Source organism: Danio rerio, chromosome 23 (genome assembly GCF_049306965.1).
Source record: "Danio rerio strain Tuebingen ecotype United States chromosome 23, GRCz12tu, whole genome shotgun sequence".
In the NCBI taxonomy this organism is placed as follows: Eukaryota; Metazoa; Chordata; class Actinopteri; order Cypriniformes; family Danionidae; genus Danio; species Danio rerio.
In genome coordinates, this window is record NC_133198.1 from 31192084 (window position 1) to 31207316 (window position 15233).

General features: G+C 35.8%; 1 protein-coding gene and 1 long non-coding RNA gene across 3 annotated transcripts in view; one reads left to right on the top strand and one right to left on the bottom strand.

Annotated features, from left to right (window-relative positions):
- Nucleotides 1-15233, bottom strand: part of znf385a (zinc finger protein 385A) — a 142130-nt gene that overhangs the window by 85577 nt on the left and 41320 nt on the right. The window lies entirely within an intron of this gene.
- LOC141380508 (uncharacterized) lies at nt 3414-13110 on the top strand. The gene is made up of 4 exons (XR_012398574.1): nt 3414-3579; nt 3967-4066; nt 5309-5450; nt 12762-13110. It is a non-coding gene; the product is annotated as an uncharacterized lncRNA (long non-coding RNA).

A 15233-nucleotide genomic window follows, 5' to 3' on the forward strand; every position in this document is an offset into this window, starting at 1 on the left:
GATTGGCATCATACCACCCCATAGTGTTCATTTTAAAGATGAAATGCAGCCATACGTAGCTGTGCGATCTCCAGCAACTTACTGTATATTGGGCTACATTTTCAGAATGAGCGTATGTTGCAATTATTAATTTCTGGTTAAAGGTTCAGAGTAGGTAAGGACTTTTTAATAATGCTTTTCAAAGTCTATTTTGCTCACCAAGACTGAACAAAATCCAATTGGATTTTGAAGTGAAAAGTGAAATGAAGTGAAGTGAAATTTTAAACCTCCTGAGGAAAAAATTGTGAGTACATTTTCATTTCTGGATGAACTATGCCTTTAAGAAATATATTTTTTTTTCTCATGTATTTCTCATTATGTTGAAATACAGTGTCACTTATTTACATTTTGTGCAAGTCCAGATACAGATTTTTTACTAACAAGGCTGCTAAGCAATTTTCATTCCTAGTCTCCCATCTTCATTTCGTATGTGCACTTTTTTCATGGAAAAGCTTTGCTCTTGACCAAGCAACAGCATGAATTTGTAGGCTGAAAAGCAAGGTTAGGCTGGGGAAAAGATTGACACAGCCATGGGAAGCTGAGATTTTTGGTGGCTGCATGAGCATCCTAATTCCCCTCACTTCTCAGAAAAGCAGTAGCATGCTTATGAAGGTCTATACTGTAGTAAGGCTGAAGCAGGTAGTATTGCTGCGATTTTGTGACCTGGAATGTAAATCAACCTTTTCAAATGAATCGTCACACACCAGTCATTGGTTTAGGGATGTTTGGCGTGTGCAACTACAGTAGGTGAACTATATTATTATTATTAATAATAATATTATTAGTTATTATTATTATTATTGTAATTATTAGTGATTCTAAATCAAAATGAGTGTCGCTTCATTATCTGGCTCAAAATATTTTAGCTATTATGAAAAGGTGTATCACACCCATCTCAAATCAATTACAATTTCATTCAGATTGAGCATTTTAATTTTAATTGATTTTAACTGAATGCAACTCCATGTAAACTTATCTTACTCACTGAAGTCTCCCAAAAAGACTGGGAAAAACAAAGGAACTCGGGGACTAGATATTCCTGAGTATCTCAGTGGGCATCCAGTTCACCACTGAAGCTGGAAATGTTTGGCAGTTCAGTACTATACAGGGGAATAATCTCCACATTGAGTCACATCCAAGATAATTTGGGTTGAAAGGCCAGCTAGTTGTGTGGCTAGAGAACTGGTCAAATTTACCATAGTTTGGGTTCGATAGGAAACATTATGTCATCAAACTGGAGAAAGACTACACCCAAAATGTGTAAAGAAGTCAAAGGTGAAGAAAAGATGGCATTATTAAATCAAAATCTTAAATGAATTCACTTGAACAATCATACACTAACCGTAAATTAGCAGCTTTCCGTATTTTGTGATTCATGTTTTTATTTTTTATTTTTTATAATAGCACCTTGATCTTTCGTTCGACAACTTTTAATCTTAAAAAGTTTATTTTTATTGACATTTTTAGTAGTTTAAAGTGATATATTGTCTGGATTTGGTGTTGTATATTATGGTACAAAAACCTTGTAATAAACTGCCAATACATTTTATGTTACTACAGACTAATTTCTCTATTTATTATTTGGTAACACTTTAGCTTAGATCACAATTCATGCTATTAACTGGCTTATTACCTGCCTATTATTAAGTTATTAACTGTTCATAAGTAGTAATAAAGTATGATCTAATTCTGCATCCCTAATCCTACCCAAAACCTTAATCCAACTTCTACCTTAAGAACTATTGTTAAACAGCTAATTAGTGGTTTATTAAGCCAGTGATGTTTGTTAATTGTTTGTTAATACCTTGAATTGTGACCTAAGTGTTATCTATTATTTCTTATACACTATTTTATTTCAAACTATATTAAATGTCAATAAAAGCCACTTTGTTAAACTGTAGAGTTGAAATTTCATAATCGAAAGTGGACAGACCCGAGATCAACATCCCATAATGCAGTTCACAACCGTAAATAAACAGAAAACATTTGCAAATAACAAAATACGGAAATACTTTTTACAGTGTACTAACAAAGGGTTTCAGCGTGCACCCGCCTTAGGGTAGTAAATATTATTACAATAAAGCTAGGTTGAACACAAGATCTGAACAATGTACTGAACAATGTAATTCAAAGCTGTGACATTGCTGTTGTCCTTTCATACTGTATACCTCACAGACACTGGTGCATCATCACTGCAGTACCATTCACTGCATGCTTTTGTATCTAGAGCGATTCTCCCCCGTCACTCTTTTCTTTCAAACTCCTTTACTTCCTCCTTCCTGCATCAACGAACTCCCCCCTCTCTTTCTCTCTCTCTTTCTCTGCAGTAAATGATGATTGAGCAAACAGCAGGCTGAAGAAGGGCTGCAGAGAAGATGGTTATCTGGCCTTCACGTGCTGTGCATCTCAAATCACCCACCCCTCTCCTCATTCCTCTGCTTTTCTTCTCTCTATTTTAAAACCTCCCTTTTTTCCTCCAAAGCTTCGGAGATAAACTGGCAGTGTGAAGCATGTGACGCAGTGTATACATTAACCCCAATCTCCAGCTTACCCAGGAGAGACTGAGAGACGGGGAAGAGGAAAGCGTCCAATGATGGGCTGCTTGTGCACCTGTAGGCACATTTGCAACGCTTCTGTGACTCCGACGTTACTCCTCACAGCTCAAAAGAAGAAGCGAAAGGAGATACAAACTCTGGATGAAATAAAACCTGCAGTGTTGTTTTCTGTCCCATCAAAGACAGATGGCATTTGAGCTGTCACGATGACACAATCTGTAAATGTCTTGAATGGGGGTTCGAAGGGAACTCTGGGACTGGAAGTGGCCTAATGTCTCATATGTCATCTGGTGTTATTGCTTGAGGAGTTGGTCTCGGTTTCATTGAGGGAGAAAAAGCCGTTTGCAGATGAAAGCTTTTGCATAGCTCATCAGGCATTAAGATGGTGCATTTAGATAAGACTGCGACTTCTCTGAGACATACAGAGATTGTTTTCTGTTCGCTGGCTCAAATGCATAATTCATGCCGCTGTGGTCACAATTGCTGTAACCTTTGTAGACGTGCCTACATTTCTTTACTCTTCAGTCAGTCATTCATTCATTCATTCAGTTGTATTAAGTCACCACACCTTAAGATGCAGTAGGTGATTGTCTTCAGAAACATTTCTTGTTGTGCTGATTGAAAGTCTCTTCACATTCCAAAACTAATGATTAAAGTAAATGATCCAAATATATTTATATGTATTTTTATATTCTGTATAAGGTATAAGAATCAATATTGGACTTAGTTTTGCACGCTGTAGGAAGAATGACACCACATCTGCAGTATTGCTGTTAGACAGGTAATGTTTTGTTTTAAAACTAATTTAGTCATGCTGATGCTTTTGTAGATTTTGTTGTTTTATGAATGGATTATATACACAGAAGTGTCGTTCAGCCACTGAAATCTTCCGGCAAAAGATCGATTTAACTATTTTCAGTTTCAAAAGGGACCTTTTACATCATCGATAATGTAGATTTATATTCAGTTTAACAACAAAACATCTGTAAGTAGCGCTTTTCCGCATAGTCTACTTTACTGAGGTGAAGTTGGTTTTATATTCACATTGATGCATTTTTGACAACCTGTGACGCTCTCGCTTTATTGTTTACCATAATACTTTGAATATTCGGTCTGGAATAGCATGTAAGTATGGCTTAGAAATAAGTGTAATTCCTGCACGCTGCCAGCAAACTACTAAGCAAACTACTAAGCATGACATATTGCACATATGTCATGCTAACTACATAACTGAAAACATGCTGGAAATAATACAGTTTTTCGTTGGGAATTGTAGTACTATAAAGTACTATAAAGTTTTCTAATTGGCGAATTACATGAATTCGTGGGTTGTCTGCTGTAATCTTTAAGTTCCATGTGTTCGCCATTTCAGGAGGTGTGGCTTTGGATGGCAGGGGTGGCACTGTGTTTCAAAGATTTTGTGCTAACCGGTTAGCATTTTGGCAGATCACCTACTGCACTTTAAATTAAAGGTTAGTTGGTGATTATTGATGGTATAATTCACCCAAGCTGTTTGAATTTCTTCTGTTGTTTTATGATATTAAAATAAAAATTATAATAATAATGAAAACATTTAAATGAAATAAAAGATTCAAAATAAATAAATAAATACTATCATAAAAACAATAGTCAATTTGATAAAATCAATAAAAATATATAAATATACATATAAACCATTTAGTAAATGATAAATAAAATGTAAAAAGAAATCAAATAAAATGGGGAAAAGGAAATGTAAGCTAAATAAATACAATAAAATAAAAGAGGAATTAAATAAATTCAAATACAAGTAAAACTGAATACAAATAAACATAAAAATGAAAACTACAATAAAACCAACCAACAAAAAATATATTTAAACAAACAAACTAACACATTGATAAATGGTTAATAAATACTTTAAAATTGTTTTTAAAAATTATTTTAGATGAATGCAGTTTTAAAAATACAAATAATCCTAAATGTTAAAAGTAAAAAAAAAAGAAAATGTACAAATGGAAATAATAATTAATACAAATAAAATAAATACAACCAAGTGTCCAAGTTAGCACCAATAAAAACAAGTCAAGTACAAGTTTGAAATGACATGGAAAAAGTGTCATTTTTTAGATGTGATGTACTGTCCCTTTAAGGGTTCGGTGGACTGTATCAAATATACTGAGCAAAGAAGACACTGTGTTTACTGTTTCTCCTTATCTCCTCTGCCCACTCTCACACAGCCATGAAATCAATTTTTCTTCGCAATTAAGAGAAAATCACCACGTTTTTCATAGCAAAAACGAATACCGGCTGCCAGCACTAGAAATTGCAGGAACCTAAAAAACTCTCAGCTTAAACTGGTTTGAAAATCTTGATCTGCTCTGTTTTCCACCTGCAGCGTGAAGGACACTAAAGACAAAGCCATTTGTGGAAATCTTGCGCTCGATTCTATCATGTGGACCATTAAATTGATCTGTATATGTGATCAGTCTTGCGTTGGCTGACACAACAACAGACTACAGACTCCATGAAGTCCCCAGTAACTCTGGCCATAATGGCTTCCGACTACAAATGAAAAGATCAGTCTCCTCTTTTAAATGGCCGTGCATTTGTATTAAGCATTCAGATCTATCACTGTTACAGTTGCTTAGAAATCGCCTCCATCCCGATCAATTAACCCATCTAAAGGGCCAGTTTATCAGCTACAAATAGCCATGTGGTAATTCCCTTCTCAGCCCGACTGGAACAAACAGGACAAGTCAGAGTTTCTGATTCAATGAATATTGATGTGCACCTCTGGCCACCGCTGACATATGTGGGCAACATGGCCGCTGATCCAGAATAATGGCAGGATTCTTCCAGGACTCCAGCAACAAGGTATGGAAGTGGAAACAAATGCGGTGCGCTTGTTTTTGCTCTATTTATCCTGATTTTGATTATTAAGTGTTTGGGTAAACGGTGTGGTTCTGATTTATTTTATTCGGTAGAGATCTGTTAAGTAGTTTAGCATTAATAATTCTGCATTAAGAATAAAAACCTTTGATCTCTTTATTACAACTTTTTTTTAAAGATTTTAATAATGCCCTTAGTGTAGCTACTTTGAGAAGTTTAAAGGAGCTATTATCAAATATATATATATATATATATATATATATATATATATATATATATATATATATATATATATTTGGCTGCAGTAAATTATTTATACACTCTCCGACCACTTTATTAAGTACACTAGACAAACTAGTATTTGTTGGATTGGACCCCCTTTTGCCTTTAGAACTGTTTTAATCCTTTGAGGCATAGATTCAACTGGAAATATTCTTCAGAGATTGTGGTCCACATTAGCATGATCGCATCACACAGTTGCTGCAGATTTGTCAGGTGCAAATCTCCTGTTCCACCACATCCCAAAGGTGCTCTATTGGATCGAGATCTGCTGACAGTGGAGGCCATTTAAGTGCAATGAACTCATTGTCATGTTTAAGAAACCAGTCTGAGGTGATTTGCGCTTTATGACATGGTGTGTCATCCTGCTGGAAGTAGCCATCAGAATTCGGGCACACTGTGGTCATAAAGGGATTGACATGGTCAGCAACAATACTCAGGTTGGCTGTGGCGTTGACACGATGCTCAATTGGTACTAATGAGCCCAAAGTGTGCCAAAAAAATATCCCCCACACCGTTACACCACCACCCCTGCCTGAATCATTGCTACAAGGCAGGATGGATTCATGCTTTCATGCCAAATTCTGACCCTACTATTCAAACGTAGAAATCGAGACTCGTAAGATCAGGGGGCTGTTCCAGAAAGCAGGTTATGTGACATACACGGGTAAGTAGGTGGATAACCTCAACTTTGGTTCCAAAATCGGAGGTAACTTCTGGGTATGTTAAGTAGCCATAGCAACTTACTCTCTGAAGATAACCTGCTCCGGAGCAGGTTATGTTCAGAGAGTAAGTTGCTATGTTCCAGAGTTTGTCTGTTTCAGAGAGTTTACTGAGCATTGCGTGCTCTTTTGATGAGAATATTTATGGATGTGGACACACAGATACAAGTTTTTTTCGTTGTGAGAGGGTTATAAGTGCTTAGTTTTTTTCATAACCAAATTCATAATGTTAATGTATTTAACAAACCTTTTTGAAATCAAATGTGACAAACCGCGGGTCTGCGCTTACCATAAAAAACATTCGGTGCAGCTCTTTGTATTCGCGTCAGGGCAATTTAGCCAACTGTACAATGTGGCAGTAGGACCACCTGTACAGTATGCCTGGCACTGAACTGTTTTTTACACTTTTGTATAGTTCCTTGGTCATACATTACTGCGTATCATTACACAGATGATTCAGAGCACGGGAATAGCGTAGTGGACAGTGCGTCGATAAAGAACAACGGAGCGCACAACGGCGCGAGTTCGAATCTTACTTACAGATCTTGTGTTTTTTCTCTCCTTCTGCACCATCACATTTTTCTGTATAATATTATAAGTGGCAGCTTTGTCTTTTGTAGGAAAATATATCTTTAATTTAAGATGTAGGACGTCGTTCTTATATATACATTCACGCACACACACCTACATTTTTTAATATAATATTTTTTTCAGGGTTTCTAAATGCTATTGTGTGCATTAATTGCAGCCAATTTTAAAGCTCCTTCAGTCACTAAAGGACACTGATAATATAAATTTGTCCAAAGTATAAGTGTGCAGGTACAACTTAATTTTCTATCCTTAATCTTTTGGTGTTTCAACTATTAAACTCATTACTGCTTCCACTTACCAGCTCATCACACACCCCACCTCATCACTATGTTGAGGCTAAATGGCTGATTTTCAGGAAGTAATGATTCAAGTGTATAACACAAATATAGTAAAAAAAAAACTATAAAGCAAATGTTGCTTAACACAATGTTTATTTTTATTATATTTGTATTATAAAATAGAATCATTACTGGGCACTACATTGTTACTTGCTGGAGGACAAAAGATACCCTTTTCTGCCTTATACGATGACACGTACCTGCAGCCTGACCCAGAGGAAATCTCAGTGACCCAAGCAGACAAAACAGATGGAAGAGTGCTAAAAAATATAATTAGTCAAAAAACTGTTTAATCAAATATTTTGATCTGTTCATTTCTTCATTTCCTGAAATAAAATGAATGATTTTGTACACTGCTTTATACATGCACCTTTCAACATGTAACATATTTTTCATATACATTTCTCACCTTAAGTTGATGCTCATGTGACTTTATTTATCTTTGAAGATGGACCTTATACAGCTACTTTAGAATTTAAATATGTAGATAAAAGATTTTGTGATCCAAGAGTAATATTCAAATATGGAAAAGTGCAGAAAATTCTGACACTGCTTGTTAGTTGAGGCAGAAGGAACTTCGTCTGCATGCAAAATAAAAAGAACCTAAAGCTATCTGACAACAATCACTTACAACAGTGACAGAGTGTGTGGTTTAAGTCAAAAACTCAACCACTGATGAGCCTTTATTATAGGACACAGCAGTTAGACAGGCCTCTTTCTATTAGCTGCATGTCAGAAAGAATATTCTAGAGTGTTAAATAAAGAGCTCCAGTAATTAAATATTACCTTTTATGATAATGTTTCTGTGTTTAATGACTTTGGACAGAGTTCTAGCTCCAGAAAGATTACAATTCTATAAGCCTTATTAGTCAATACACATTTTGTGGCCTTAAGAAATTAATGGAAGGAAAATTAAATGCATGAATGGTTACACAACATACTCAAAAAGGATGTTAAAGAGTAGTTTAATTTATCATTACAATAAAATGGAGGGTAGCATGTGTAATTTAATGAACTAATAAATTTTCTTATTATTTATTTTTTATTTTCTTATCTATTTCTTATTCTATATTTCTTTCCTTCGTTGAAGCAGATGTGTAATCTCTGTGTTTAAAACCTCCAGCTTCGCCTCTGTAAAGTGCGTTGACCTTTTTTTCTTACCGTGACTTTCTATGGTGACTCGTGAATTCGGCGATCTACTGAAAATGCCTTAAGGTGTGTGCCGTGCACGCGCATTAACCCGCGGTTATATTCAGGAGGTTGATTTAACTAACTCTTGTCACCTGTTTTGGAACCAACATAATCGCGGTAAGCAGGTTTTGGGTAAATCAACCGAGAGTTTAGGTTTTAGCAGATGGTAAGTTAACCCAGCTTTCTGGAATACCCCCCTGGCAACATTTTTCCAATCTTCTATTGTCGAATTTTGGAGAACCTGTGATGTAGCTTCAGATTCCTGTTCTTAGCTGACAGAAGTGGCACCCGGTGTGGTCTTCTGCTGCTTTAGCCCATCTGCCTCAAGGTTGGACGTGTTGTGCTTTCAGAGATGCTCTCCTGCATACCCCTGCTGTTGCCTTTATATCAGCTCTAACCAGTCTAACCAGAATGCTCTCACCTCTGGCATCAACAAGGCATCTGTGCTCACAGAACATCCGCTCACTGGATATTTTCTCTTTTTCGGACCAATCTCTGTAAACCATAGAGATGGTTGTGCGTGAAAATCCCAGAAGATCAGCATTATCTCCATATACTCCATCAACAACCATGCCATGTTCAAAGTCACTTGAATCACCATTCATTTCTACTCTGATGCTCAGTTTGAACTGCAGCAGATCGTCTTGACCATGTCTTCATGCCTAAATGCATTGAGTTGCTGCCATGTGATTGGCTGATTAGAAATTTGCGTTATGAGCAGTTGAACAGGTGGACCTAATAAAGTGGCCAGTGAGTGTACTGTAAGTAAATAGATAAAGACAAAAAAATAATAAAATGAAAAATTAAGCAAAAAAAAAAAACATTTTATATAATATGATCAATAAGTAATTGGTTTATCTGATAAAAAAAACCCCAAAAAAACTTAAATTTGCAAAAAGTCTAATATTAATTTGTAACCCTGGACCACAAAGTCTTGTTTCACATGTATTATTGGTTTATTTTTCTTTTAGGCCAAAAATCATTACAAAGATCAAGTTGCGTGAATATATTTTCTTCTATTGTAAATGTATCAAAACCTAATTTTTAATTAGGAATATATGCATAATCCAGAATTTCATATACTTTAATCTCTGCCAAATATTGTTTTATCCAAACAAAGAATGCATCAATGGAAACCTTATTTATTCAGCATTCATGTGATGTATTAATCTCTACAAACGTACAGTTATGACTGGTTTTGTGGTCCATGGTCACATATTAAAAATATTAAGTTTTACATTTTAAAAACGTTTCCTCTGCTAGACACTTCAGACATCCTTATTTGTCACAGACTCATAAATCTGTCTCTGTTCTGTTTTTCCGCTCTCCTCTCTTTTATCTCAATCCTCCCGCATGTTGATTTTGCTTTCTCTTTATCAGTCTCCTCCTCAGTCTGTCTCTCTCTGCTGCTATTTAAGGCTGCATCCCATCTCTCGGCAGCAAAGGACACGCACATATAATTTAATGCACCTCGGAGAAGGTCTCCCCGGCTGGACTGTGCTGCACGGTGTCAGAATTCGGGATGCGTATTTTCTTTTTCTCAGGGGGAGAGAAATAGCTGAAAGAGACAGACTGGAGAAGGACTGCATGTACAGGAATGCAGCTCCGCGAAGCTTTTAGCTCTCGCTGTATGACGCTGATATGACGCATCTTTCAAACACATTTCTCACATCATGGGGGTCTTCAGCTTTTCCATTTGTCCCCCTTCACGTGTGTGTTTTTTTTCCCCCTCCGTGTCTGTGACTGCGGCAGAGCAGGGCAGTCAGCTGGAAAATCCACTGATTGTTTCTGACAAAAAATAGAGGGGGCGACGGAAAAAAGATAGATGGTAAAAGAAATTAAAAAGAGAAATTGGATGGAGAGAATAGATGGCCGGTCAATAGCGTTTGAAAAGAAGCACTTTTAGAGGTCAGTGGTTTTGTGATCTGCAGGTGGAGAACAGAAGCATCACACACTGATGTTTCTCCAAAAGGCAGCATTAGTGATGCTCCTGCTTCCAAACAAAGACATGATAATAGGAAAAGCAAATACTGTTGAACTTAAGATTTATGTTGTGCAGCTGTAAGATTCATTGCAAAAGTGTGTGCATTCATATGTGATAAAATAATGAAACAATATTATATACAGAATAACAATATATACAGAATAATCCCATTACATGCATATTCAGAATATTTATTACTATTCCTACAAAAGTTATATGTGTATGATTAAATCCATATGTTATTATATAAATTACAGTGTTACATTTCTTTGTATTTGTGTATAAAAAAACATAATAATCATTCCAATTTATTCCAATTTAACATGCATATTAGTCTACTGTAACTGTTTATTTCAATTTATACCATTTTAGGATTAAAGCAAAGTTTTTTTGACATCCTTTTTCAAAATCCCTGTCTCACTTTCTCATAATGATGAAATCGATCAATACAAATACAATATAGGATATTTAAATAATTATTACAGTGCTTTCCACAGGTTTGAAATATACTTGCATATATTGCTTTAATAATGTGATATATTGCTTTAATAAAATAATGTGATATATTGTTTAATATTGCTTTATTGGCATGACATTTACACTCTCACTCTGACACTGGGGTTGTATCTTTTGAAACGATACACTTTTGTACCTAAAAGGTTCATAGTAATACCCCAAGGATACATATTAGTACCTAAACAGCACAAAACTGTACCTTTAAATGTTATAGGTACTAATATATACTTTTTGAGGTACCAATATAGACCCTTTAAAAAAGTACCACCCTAGTGACAGCTGTAGTACCTTTATTTCTGAGAGTATAGTATTGCAAAAGCATTTTAGATATGGATAAAGTGTGTAATATATTACCATCATTAAATTAATAAAATCTACAGCAAATGAGAAACAAATAACAAAAAAGAAATAAAAAGAGACAATATTAATAAAAATGATAGTTATTACTAGAATAAAAAGTAGATTATTTCAATGAGGCAAAATTAGCTGATTAGCCAATTTTAATGGTGCACACATATTTTGCAGGCAGTAAATCTGAGTCAATTATTAAATTGTTAATCATTTAATGTTTTCCTTGCAGCTCTGCTGGGAAAAAGGTGATGCAAAAACGCACACAAAAAACAGCAACTTTAAGTAAAACCCGAATTCCCGACATTTTAGGAGATTCAGAAACTACGGTTGGATGCATTTTTGCACAAAAGGCGCAGCACGTGAGATTGTCTGAGTGAGTGCTGATGGTTCTCGCGCACACAGAAGCAGCAGTAGGGAACGTGCAGAGCGAGATTTTCCACTGGTTAATTGATCGCGAATGTTTGGCTTTATTGGACGAATGCAAAAAAAGTGTAAAAGGATGATAATAGTATAATTCATATGTCATCACGAAATACACTTGGGCGATTGTTAATAAACATGGATGGCCTGCCTAAGTCTATGTGTGGGAAGCACTGTATTATTTAGGGTATTATTTACAATATTTAGGATATTCATATTTTCATCAGGCTAACAACAATAAAAAGTGAATAATCCTTATTTTCAAGAAATTTAGGTTAAATTACTGAAACTAAACATATGTTATTAAATAGTAAATTTGTCATTTAACTTATTCAAGAATATATTTTATTCAATTTCCATTTAGTTTTGCACACATTTAATGAAAGCAGTTTGAGAGCATTTAGGAGCATTTCATGCCAATTATCTGCAGGAAGTCAGAAACTTTTAGAAAAATTGACTCTCTAAAATCCACTTGTTTCACAAATCTGCTTAGGATATGAGGGACCGGCATCTGTGCTGTGTTTTATTAGATCAAAAAAAGAACGATGAGTTCAGTGCACCTGCCAAGTGCTGAATCAGCGTCACACAGTGCTTCCTCTTGATCTCTTCCATCAAAGATCAATTAATATTTGATAAGCAACTACTCTCTTAACCAAGATCACACTGGCCTAACCTCCCACCTTCAACACATGACAGAAAATCCTGAATCTGGCAGTCTGGAGACCATGGTTCTCCAGTGAAATATATCCTCAAAAGGTTAACGAACAAGAGGTTTTTTTTTTTTCTAAAATACAACACATGAAATTGTGGCGACTTTGCCCTTGAATGATCGCCAGCTAGGCAAATGTCTAAATATGTCGCCGCTTTCTGTTTCCTTCCTCTGTGTCTCTGGCTGTCGCATTAGCCTCGGAGGCTCCTCGCTGTGAAGGTCATCCTCCCTGCAGATATGGATTACACCACCGCACACACAAGCAGAATTGGACACCGTCCTTGAGGAGAGGCCTGCCGATCGCCATCCACCTCCACCTAGGTGTAAATGCTTCGCCAGCCATTGGGATTCACCCAAGAGTATATAGCACATGAGTGTCGATGACGTATAAGAGAGCCCACAAAAGAGTTTTAAAAAATAGGAAAATTTAGTTCAAAAAATGTTATACTCTTCATAATCGAACTTTCAAGAAGGCTTGCACCCCATTGCAATGTCTGACATGTTTTCAGTTCCAGCTACTGCTAAATAAAAGACTTGGGATGTAAAAGTGACTCTGAATGAGGTATTGATAATATAGTCTAACATTTAGAAGGTACAAATGCAAACTTCTGTCATGAAACTCTATTGATAAGTTCCATTGAGTCTGCTTCCAACTACTGGTGAATGGTTGTTGCCTCAGCAGCCAATGAGCTTGCTCCTCTACGTTTAAATACCTCAGTGTCTTTGCATTAACAGTCTGCAGCATGTTTTTGCAGAAATCATGTCTGTGTGCTCAGAAGTAACAGATTAAGTTTAACTTTTTGCTTCAAATAGGTTATATTTGGCTGCTTATTTGATTCATACAAACATTTTATTTTTTTGTGAGACTGAATTGCCTTTACTGAGTTTTGTTTTGCACAGCACCGAGGTCCTTATGTAAGTGTTCTGAAGTTACGCTTCTAAGTACATAGAGAGTGACAGAAAAGTAAGCCCGAAATAGATGCATTGCGGGAGAACTGGTTAGTTGGATTTGGTTAGTTGTTGAACTGATTAATTTGACCAGCTGTGTTTGTATATGGTTGGAGCAAAACTGGGCAGAGCTGCAGCCCTCCATGAATTGAGTTTGAGACCTATGCTCAAGTACATTAATGTTAGGCCAGTTGGTAAAGTATCCCAGACACACATAGAAATAAGAACGTGGTTTAATGGCTCATGGTACAAAAAAATGTAAAAGAAACTTTGTGATTGGTCTCTTTGTTTTTTTTTTTTGTTTTTTTTTGGGATGTATATTTTAGTTGCCCTAAACTGGGGGTGGGAGGTTACATGTATGTTATGTTTGCAGCAGCAGTGTGTTGTTTTCTCAGACTGCATGTCTGTGAATATATTGGCTGTAGCAAGTCTTGGTTCTTGCTCTGGACCAATAATCAAAGCAGCAGCAGTGTAGCAAATCTATTCCACCAAGACCAAACACATCAGCATTGCCATATACAAATTTATAAACACACTAACTCTCTCATAACTAATTTAGTGTAAAAACATGGTGAATGAGACAAGAGGTGATTTCACAGTTGTCATTAAAGACTTCCTAGATTAAAAGCAAACATCTAGATGATATCTTTATTTTGGTCAAGATACTTGCATTTCAAGATAACAGCAGTTGCGTTAGCAGAAAGAGCCTAAAATACTTTATATTTTCAATCATACATTTGTGTATATTCATTATAACAACTTATCATTGTGCTTCTTATGATCTTTGGTCTTTGATCTGATTTTTGCAACAATAATTTAGCATATTTCTCAGTCTGTCTGTATACTTGAAGTCTGAGTTTGCTAGTCCCGTTCTAGTACCTTTTCACTTTTTTACGTTTTAGGAACAACAAATAATAAGTTGACTTCTAGTTGATCAGTTGGTATCAAAAGTGGCTTATATGAAAGGCAAATGCCTTTGGATTACACTTATTTTACCAAAATAAAATATGATCATGCCTTGATTTTTAATTATTTAATTAGGACAGTAAGGTCTGACTTTGACAAAAGTCTTATCACTTATCACAAATAATGTACAGTATACAATATAAAGTCATGGTGCAGTGGAAAAAAAATTATATTGTGTATGACTTCCATGAGCTTGGAGGACTGCATCCACACATCTCTGCAATGACTCAAATAACCTTATAATAAAGTCATCTGGAATTACAGTACAAAGAAAGTGTTCTTGCAGGACTCCCAGAGTTCATCAAGATTCTCTTGATTCATCTGCAATGCCTCCTCCTTCCTTCCACAGACATGCTCACTAATGTTCATGTCTGGTAACTGGGCTGGCCAATCTTGTAGCACCTTGACCTTCTTTGCTTTCAGGAACTTTAATGTGGAGGCTGAAGTATGAGAATGAGTGCTATCCTGCTGAAGAATTTGTTCTTTCTTGTGGTTTGTAATGTAATGGGCAGCACAAATGTCTTCAAACCTCAGGCTGTTGAAGTTGAAGTTGCAGATGATTCATCGGAAAAATTGACCTTCTGCCATTTTTCCAAATAATCAACTAAAAGTCAGATTATTATTTATTGCTCTTACAACTGGAATCAACGACAAGACTTTTGTCAGGTAGTGTATAAATAGAAAAAAAAGCTCATTATAAGATGTTTAATCAAGTATTTTTTAAACAAATTTTCAAATGAAAGAAAATAATGA